Here is a 10,586-nt window from a genome sequence, read left to right on the forward strand (position 1 = left end):
CTGATCAACTTATGACAGTTCGCTGCATATTTATCTCTCCATGTTACATCTACTTCCATTTATGTGAATCTTCACTAGGGTGGGAAATCATTGAAAATTGGTGAGAGTGAGGAAGATCTTAATTTATATACACACGCATGCAAATGTATATTTATATATATATGTATGTGTGTGAATTATTAGTTATTTGCGCATATATATTTTATTATCACATATAAAAGTAAATGACTAAACATTTTAAAATATAATTAAATATTTATGAAGCAGTGGCATGCTGAGAATTTTCGAAAGGGGGTTGGTTAGGTGATCTCTATTAGTCAGTCCTCATTTTGCCATATTTTTCTGCCTTTGACGTTCGTTCTTTTTTTTTTTTAATGCAAGACCAAAGTGGGATTATGACCTTCACCCTCCTTAGGCATGCCACTGATATAAAGGAATTCATTTTGTACTTTATTGTATAAATCAGATATTTATTAAAGTACCAAACTAATTCCTTCACAAACTGGTTAAAAATGTAAATAAATCACAAAATAGTTGAAATGATTTCCTTATGTATAAGTTTCTGTTTACTATTTTGATTTCTATTAACATAAATTAATTAGATTTCATACTTATGTTCGACTTGCATTCTTGTTTTACATGTATTGCGCATATATTTTATTGGTGTACACCCAAACAATGTTCTGAAGGTTGCAGAATAGCCTAAGGTTAAATAAATCGATTTTGTTTTTCTCGAAAAATCACACCTTTTGTTTTGTATTATTACTATTCGTTTTGTCACCAATTGCCTCGTTGTTTTTCAGCAGCAATATAAGAAAAAAAAGACACAAATAACATGGCGATTTTTCGAAGTCGTTTCGTTTCTGTCGAAATTTCTTTTATCATACTTTTCCCCATTTTTAATTCAATTTTTTAATTGGATCCATCCTGTTAAACAAAACGATTAAAAATGATGCCAAAATGAAAGGGACATTTCGACACTGAATAGTGTAATAATACAACAAGGAAGTTCCTTCGAACTTCAAATTATTTGCTTTCAGTACGTATTATTACACTGTTCCTCCCACAGTCCGGGCTTTTAATTTTAACAGGAAATTGCCAGCGAAGAAATGAAAAATCAAGTTTTGATCCTATTGTCGAAACCTATCCTCACTTCTTGGACTCCGATTATTTTCCTTCTACTTTTTAAGTCTTCTGGACGCGAGGCCAGGAGGAAATTATTAGGGAGTTAAATGATATGTCACGAGAAAAGTATTGTTTTCTGACAGAATTTATAAGCAGTGACATTTTCAACACCTCAATTAGTACTCCTTAAAATACAATTCAATTTACAAGTGTATCAATATACGCTGTATGAAGCAGACCTTATTACTAACTTCGTGTACATCTGTTAATGATCTCTTGAGAGCATTTGGTGAAACTCCATTTAGGTTACCTATGAGTAGCACGCTATCCTAGTCACCTCGTAATCGAGGAGTCCTGGATTCGATACCTAGTGGAGCAAATAGTGATTCGGCTCCCACTTTAAACTGTAGGTCCAGACCCGAGTAGCCTGTCTATGCATAAAGTGGACTTGCAAACAAAAATATCTGAAACTCTCATTGACTTTTCTGTTTGAAACGAACGAAACTAGTTTCCAGGGGATGTCCACAAACTAATTAGGCCCCCACCCCTTTGGCGACGCCTGCGTCCCATGTGTATTTAAAGGTTGACACAATCTTTTCAAAAAGTCCTTCTGGAACCCATGGCCTTGTGGCCTAATGTGGACTTTAAATAGACGAAAATTCCCTTCTCCTCCTCCAACAGGTCTTAAGATAGCCCTAATGGTCCCATATGTTTCTGCAAAGACAGTATTTCATGCTTGAAAAAAACGCAAGGCATAATCGCATGTGTTTTGTCGCCTTGCCAAACAAGAGACGCAGCACTTTTTAACGATCCTGATTCATTCTCTCTCTTCCCGGCGGCATCAGATGCTGGGCGGATTAATTTGGTGTTGATTCTCACAGTCTACGTATCCAAAGAGCGAACCTTGCACTCAACCAGGAATCTCTTGGAGAGCTATGCAGTCCGGGATTAGCTGACGAAGAAAGCAAAATGTTTCAGGTTAGGTGCCAGCGGGACACGATCCAAGTTCCTTCATCCTGCAGGAGGGAAGCGATATTTCTGACACGGGAGAGCTGCCATTGACCTGGTATCCTCGAAGCTATATGCGACGCATTGTGGATGGGGAGAACGCGTTGCAGTTATTCTGCAAGGAGCGAAAATTTCTCAATGTTATAATGGCGGAAAACCGAAGTAAGCATGGGCATCGAGCCCCCTCACGAAATTAGAATTGTTCATTTCAAGTTACAAAGAGCAGAAAGTTTGTTACTATCATTAGAGGAGAAGGTCTAAATATGGGCGAAGGTTTAAATATGGGTTTTGGAGTTATCAGCGCTCCCGGATGCCGCAGCCTGGCAGAGGCTATTGGAACTGGTTATCTGTCAAGGACAAAGGTTGCGGCGCCAATTCGCAAGAGAAAGTGGTGGTAAGTTTCGGTCTGGACGCTGTTATAGAATTGCCACCTCCGAAAACTTTTTGCAGGTATGTTTCAACTCAGCGTTTTCTGAATTCTCATCTTCTTTGTATAGGTTATGATATTAGCGGTACATAAAACAAATGTGGGCTTTCATAATGCCATGATTTGTTTGTGAAATACGTACCACAGAGCTATGGGCTATGGGCTATGATATGACATCTAATGTTGAGATCACATTTCTAACAAATATTTGGATGCTTTTCTTAAAATCGATTTTTCCTATTCCGCGTGACTTTCAAAACAACAGATTATTCATAAATATTAATTTTATAATCTTTTAGCGATAAATGACTGTTTTTTTAAAATTTTAATTGTTTTTTGTTATATTGCCACTAGTAGCCCATATTTAGACCACAATTTTGAAATACATCATTTTACCATTTTTTGGAAATTGCTGTTTTGTTTTTTTTAAAAAAAAACCTTCTATACTTTAGCATGCTATTACATTTAAGTATATATTTTATAGATATGCATTTTAAAGGCAGGTGCTTGATACATTAATTTTTTCCTCCGAAAATGACAACATAAAAGGGGGGGCCCATATTTAGACCTTTTCCTCTATTAATAACAGAAATGAGTTTAGTTAGTTCTTATTCGAACAGAATAACGAGAAAAAATGTGTTAAATGGAAAGAATTGAGAGTAAAATAGAGGATCCAATGCGTACATATTTTCATCTTCTGCCATTGAAACCAAAGAATAAATGGTTTCCCAGTTTTCAAAACTCCAGATATTATTAGAACGATTAAATCAGGAAGACTTAGGTGGGCAGGCCATGTGGCACGAATGGGAGATGATTCTTTGGAAACCTGATGGTAAGAGACCTGTAGGAAGACCAAGACGAAGTTGTAGGAATGACGTTGAGATGGACCTAAAGGAAATCGGTAAGGATGGAAAACATTGGATTTATTTTGCCCATGAGGACAGATGGAAGGCTTGTGTTGCTGCAGCCATAAACCTTCGTGTTTGAGAAGGCTAGAGAGTTAGTTAGTTTTCAAAATTTAAAAAAATAAACTTGTTCGGATCATAATGGATTCCATTGTGATAATTCGGATATCTGACACGAGATTCGGATATGAAATTCAATATCCGAGGTTCGTATGTGGGATTATTGAAGATTCGGATATCACTTCAAGAATTCAAATCCCACAATTTTCGGATTCGAACACCCATTCCTAGTTTGCACTGGGGATGGCCACAAAATCCGGATAACGGATATCCGGATTTCAAATTATCCAATTTCCGTTTCGGATGCAATTCGGATATTAGGAATACAAATATCCGGATAATGCGAATATCCGGACACGTAGGTTAAACCGGATATTCGGATAATACGATTATCCGGAAAATTAGGATATCTGGATAGTATAGATTTGATGAAAGATTTGTAGATAATTAGCACAGTGAAATACGAACATGACGAATAATAGAATATGTGGAGAGCCCATGAAACAGATAAACGGTAAAACTGTCCGGATAATGCACACATTCGGATATCAGGTATCCGATATTCGGAAATTTTGAATCCCGATAAAAATTAGTTTGCACTGGCGGTCTCCGAGTTGTTGCTCTAGCTCCTAGTTCTTGGCCGTTCTGGGAACACTGAATAAGTGAATCGCATCGATTGAGGAAAAATGGTGATAAAGTACATTATCGGATTTCCATCTCGCCATTTGCAGCGTTTCCACTCCCCTCGGAGGAATATTTAATCACGATGTCCCCCTTTCCTGACCCGAGAACCCAGGTGACCTAAAACTGTGATTTACTCGCTTTGGATATTTTGAATCTAACCTCCTTTCCAGAAGACACACTAAGGTTAAAGCTTCCAGGTCACAGTTCACAAAGCTCTGCCAGGCTCACCTCAGTTTTGTTTTCAGCTGTGTGGATATTGCAGGTACAGTCACGGGAAGAAGTGTGTTGTGTTTTAAAGTCAGACAACCCGCATTACAGAAATAATTGCCGTGCTGCATACTAATGCTAGGATCTCTCCTACAGATCCAACACCGTATTTGAAAGCCTGGCATGGAAGCAGTGTCGCTAGTGTCGCCAGTTTAAGTCAAAGGAAGCCTGTAGTTCGCAAATTTTCCGAGGTGTCAGAATCTTGGCGCTACTATATGATGGATGATGAACAAGTCCACGTAGAGAGAAATAACAAAAAAATAGTTCCTGCTAGCCAAATATTTGTTTAAATCGGGGACAAATAAATATTATTTGAAAACTGGGCTATAAAGAAAGCGAAAAAAAACCCTCCCAATACCTCGGATGTGGACACACTCTACACTATACAGCCAAAAGTCACTGGACACCAAATGCTGTTCATTCCAAAGCCACCAGCCAGGTAACCAATAAGATGTCGGACCTTCCTTCGCTATTATTACAGCATTTACTCTTCGGGGCAGGCTTTCCACTAACAAGGGAAGTTATCTAAGTGTCCCCCTCCGATTTCCATGAAATTTGGCAGGTGTATAGAGGGGCCCAACGGATGAAGTACGTGTTTTTGTGTTTCAGCTAAAAAACTGTTTTAGGGGGCAACCCCCCCCCTCAAATGTCAGACCCCGAAACCACGTAGATATGGCATAGGAAGAAACAGGGGGCATAGGGCCCCTCTGTATACCTGCCAAATTTTATGGAAATCGGAGGGGGACACAGGGGTCAAATGCCCACTTCAGTTTGTCCTCATTTTGACATTTGAAGGGGGGGTTGCCCCCTAAAACAGTTTTTTTAACTGAAACAAAATCATGTATTTCTTGCCCCCTAAAACAGTTTTTTAGCTGAAACAAAAAACACGTATTTCTTCCTTTGGGCCCCTCTATACACCTGCCAAGTTTCATGGAAATCGGAGGGGGACACAGGGGTCAGATCCCCACTTCAATTTGTCCTCATCTTGACATTAGAGGAGAGGTTGCCCCCTAAAACAGTTTTTTAGCCGAAACAAAAAAACACTTATTTCTTCCTTGGGGGCCCCTCTATACACCTGCCAAGTTTCATGGAACATATTGCTGATGGAATTCTTTACCATTCGTTCTGTAGCCTGGGTTGTTTTCGGTCGAGTGGTTCTGGCACGCAACCGACGCTCCAGTTCATACCAAAGATGTTCTGTGGGGTTCCAGTCGGGGCTTTGAGCGGGCCAGCTAAGCACATCCACCTGATTGTCCTCAAACCACGATGCAATGGACCCTGCTTTATGGGCAGAAGCATTATCTTGCTGATAGAGAAAAGCGCCCTTTTCCAAACTGTTGCCACAGTGTGGGAAACACGATATTGTCTAAAATGTCCTCATAAACACCACTGTTCTGTTGCCATTGAGCAAAACTAATGACACGAGCCCAAACCAGGAAAAACAGCTCCATACCATGACATTACCGTCACGTTCACTTGGGTGTCCACTGACTTTTGGCTACATAGTGTATTAAAGATATACATGCAGGCGAACGCGACAAGAATGTTTAGTAAAGGTTATCAATTTCTTTGTTTGTACTTACCGAAATTTGTTAATTTTGACAAATAATTGTTGATCAGAACCAAATTATTTTAGTAAGTTTGTACATTTCTTACAGAGTTCGCCATAAAAACATTTCAGGTATGTCTGTCTCCTCTGGTCGTGGTGAGAACGAGACCATACTCTTTCGAGCAGTAGCGTACGCAGGATTTCATCAAGGGGGGTGTTATTTCTAAAACTTACTCCAAACTCACATTATCATTGTTTTATTATACTTTAATTAATAATAATCACAATTAATTAATAATACTTATAATTAATTAATTAGCTTATTTACTACTAATAATACTACTAATACCACTACTACTATTAAGTAGTAGAGATCTACATAAATATAGTATTTATGAAAATAATAGAACGAAATTACTTTCTAGTCATTCGATTTTTATCAAATCCTGGGAGCATTTTTTTTGTTTCTTTGTTACGAAATAATTGTCTGGTTAACGAGGTGAGACATTTCAAGGGTGAAGAAGATCCATAAATACAAGAAAATATATTAAATAAATTGAAATAATCAAAGTATGGAACTCATCCAAGGAGCTTCGGGGGTCTGGTCGGTAGAGCGTCTGGCAATCACGCGGGAGATCCGGATTCGATTCCCGAAATTGGTTGGAATTTTTCCGGCTTCTTCCCCGCATAAATGTCCCCCATAATTCACATCTGGATTGTCTCGCTGATCTTACCAACAACAAAATATTTTACAATAGTTAAGCTTATTGTCGTTTGAATAATTGTCTAGTCAACAAGGTGAGACATTTTAAAGAGAGACATTCAAACGTGCTGCGGTAATCAATGGGAAGGCGGACTGGTGACTACTCTTGCCCGCCTAGCCTTTGTCTATACATTAGCCTCTTACAACGAACCAAGAACTTTATTTAGTTAATTCTCATTGTTTACACAAAGAAATACATTTCCTTGAACACTGGCGTACGTAGAGGGGTGGCCGATGGTGTTACAGCCCGACCGAAATTTTGAGAAAATCAGAATTTTCAAATAAAAATCCGGTAAGAACTTTAAAAAATCAAAATGTGTAAATGCGAAACCTCTTTTCAAGTGAGTCCCGATTACCATTTTTGTCTTTGAATACAATTTTAATAGACTGAAAAGCTCAAAAAATACGAAATATTTTATTATGCATCCTGCCCTCCAAAACGAAGCTATGTGCTATCCACATTTACTATTTCAGCCCCTCCCGAAAATAAATCCTCCGTACGCCAGTGTATTGAACATTGTTGCAACTGAGATACAAAACTTTTTTTTCTCTTTTAAATTATAGTTACCCCCATATTTTATTTTATTTTCAAGGCATCACTCTGAAAGACGCGTGTGTTTGGAATACTTTGCTTTTCTCCATGCTGCATGGAAATAATAATTCAAATTATTATTATTATTATTAGTAGTAGAAGTAGTAATAGTATTGTCCCAGATCTTTGACTGTGATAAATTGGCCATTTACATTGTTCCCCCAAATTTTTCATAATATTTCACAAGCTCAAGGGGGGGGGTTAAACCCCGTAACCCCCCTTTGCGTACGCCACTGCTTTCGAGATTTGTACGAGAACGAGACTGGCCTCCATCTGTAAAATCGAGATATTTTTCTTTGGCCTACTATCCCACATTGTCAAATGATGCTGAAAATCTCTTTGGTTCTAGAATTCCGATCAATGCCTTCCTTTTGTGATCTTTTCAATTACAACCTTCAACAGCTTAATCTGAATCTTTCCTTTTGGGCTATTTCCTTGTCCACTCTTGCATCCATCTCGTCTTCAGTCCGCGAGTTCGTGGCGGCCATGTGTTAAAACATGGCTGACATTCCGCGCCTTTGCTGTTGGGTGAGAGATAAATTCATCTTGGCAACATTTCAGACCGAAAATAAAGAAGAAAAAGAGAGCGCAGTGGTTGCTAGCGAAATACTGAATGGAATGGCCATTTTTCTTCTTTTCTTTTGTAGCAGCACGCTTTTTAGATTAAGGCTTGGCTGGCGAAACCCTTTTCGAGAAACCGTTATGATATTCCAAATTCTAAAAAATGACATCTGCTTAGAATTTCCTGTAGAGCAGTGTCTTTCAACTGCCGAGCCGAGACCCTGAACCAGGCCACATCAAGTATACCGGGGTTCTGAAGTTTGCGACTTGCAGTCCGAGCTGGCAACAAGCTAGAAAGATAGCCTTTCATTCGGGGTTCGCCAGTGATAATTTTTATTTTATTTTAAGTTGTGTTTTAAATCCACTTTATGCACAAGTAGACTAATCGGGACCGTACCGGCATTTTAAAGTTGCCTCCACCAGGTATCGAACCCGGGACCCCTTGATTACAAGGTAATCACCAGCGATGAAAGAAGAAATTCTTTCTGGCCAGTGTTGGTGAGAAATAAAAACCGCTGACAGGGGACTGTTACCTGTGCAGCCTCCAAATTTGAATTACAACTGTGGGCCCGTTCCCGAATTCGCGAACCGGAAGGGTGAAGCGATTTGCAGCCCTAGATGAGAACCACCTGTCAAGATATGATTCACGTTTCCACTGCGATAACAGAAAATGCTTTCGTGACAGTGCTGATGAGCGATCAAACTATATAACCGGGTGGCGCGTTGCTTTCCGCGGTCAATTCAGTTTGGGGAGCAATTTTCATTGAAAAGATACATTGAAGTGCAAATATTCTGATTAATTAGAATTTTCTGCGTTTGAAATGGAAAATGATAATGATTGATTGAGTTGGTATTTTAAGACCACTTTATGCATACACACAAAACCCAAAACGTGTCAATTGACACATATACTGTATTTTGATTTCAATAACACGTTAACGTGCATAAACTGCAAATGATGCACCTTTTAGTGTGTCGAAATACACATAGAAATGTATAAATGGGTATTTTTATCAGATGAAGTTCCCTGTGATGCACTGAAATGCATCAATTTGGAAGATCAGACAAGATCATTTCGAAGATAACAAAATTACACATCTATCTGTGTCAATTGATGCATTAAAAAGTGAAAGTTTGTTATATTCGAAATGATCTTGTCTGATCTTCCAAATTGTTGCATTATAGTGCATCATCATGTGACAGATCATAAGTTCTCTAGTTGAAAATGTTGTATATAAAAATAATCACGCTGTACAAATTACAACTTTGCCAGCAATGTGTAAAAAACTACAATGGCAATCATGCTGTATGAATTATAACTTTGACAGCAATGTACAGAAAAGTGATATTGGCAATCGCATTGTATAAAACAGAGGAATAGGAGTGTGGAGATATTCTGTGGCTTAGCTGGATGGAAGCCGTGGTTGTAAGTTTTGCGATGCATGTGAATCGGATTGTTTTTTAATAAATTTCAAGCATGTTTGCATGTAAAAATTAATAATCACCGGGAACTTCATCTGAAATACCCATTTATACATTGCTATATGTATTTCGACACACTAAAAGGTGCAGTTTATTGAAATCAAAATACAGTACATGTGTCAATTGACACGTTTTGGGTTATGTGTGTAGTAAGGCTAATCAGGACTAGACCTACAGTTTAAAGTGGGATCCGAACCACTATGTGTTTTCAAGAAAATGATAATGAAAATCAGCACTTATTAAATTGATTTTACGACATTGGGCAGAGGAATCTAAAATATTCCATTAGATCCAGTCGTTGTCAACTAATTGAAACCAAATGTTATTATTTGTCAACACGCCTAGACATAATGGAACTAATATTCTCTTTGGTTATGCCGTAATTTATTTATTAATGTGAAATTACAAGTTAAAAAAAAAGAAAACAGAAAGTTATTCACGAGTAAAATTGTTGGAATCGCCTTTACAAAACGAATTTACAGGGCCGCGGGCCCACGGAGCTTGAGAGCCACTGGTTTAGAGCAGGGTTTTCCAAACTTTTTGTGTCTGAAGCCCCCTCAGCATATAGCATTCATGGCCAAGGGTCCCCTAGCCACAGAACATAATGCAAACAAAACATAGAATTTTGTAATGTTACCATGTTTGATTTTATTCGTATAATATAGGCCTAATATTTACTTCCCTTTAAACTTTTTAAAGTTTAATTAAACTTCATTTACATATACATACTTCCTAAATGAATAAAAATTATAAGACAATGTAACACTTGGCTAATAATTACAACAGTCTGGATCTGGAAACTTACTTGAGAAAATGCACTTGGTACAGTTGTCGGATCAATGGTACGGATGGTGCTGTTTTCCAGACACCAAGCGCTGTAGGTCTGCTTCAAGCGTAGTCACTCGAAGCCGAAGATCAGCCTCTACATTAGCTCTGTTTCTGTGCCTCGTTTTGATTTGTGTAAGAGCAGAAAAGGTACACTCACACAGGTATGTTGTCGTGAAAGGCATAAATGCAGTATTGCCTTTCTAGAAATGGCAGGGTATAGGGGACGTCCATGGATCCAGAAATCGATCAGAGACGTGGAGTTGCGATAGAAGGTCTTCAAAAATGTCACTTAGATTACTAATTGAGTCTGTCCGAATCGTATGAATCATTTCTTA

This window comes from Lepisma saccharinum, chromosome 28 (genome assembly GCF_977018435.1).
Source record: "Lepisma saccharinum chromosome 28, izLepSacc3.1, whole genome shotgun sequence".
Classification (NCBI taxonomy): Eukaryota; Metazoa; Arthropoda; class Insecta; order Zygentoma; family Lepismatidae; genus Lepisma; species Lepisma saccharinum.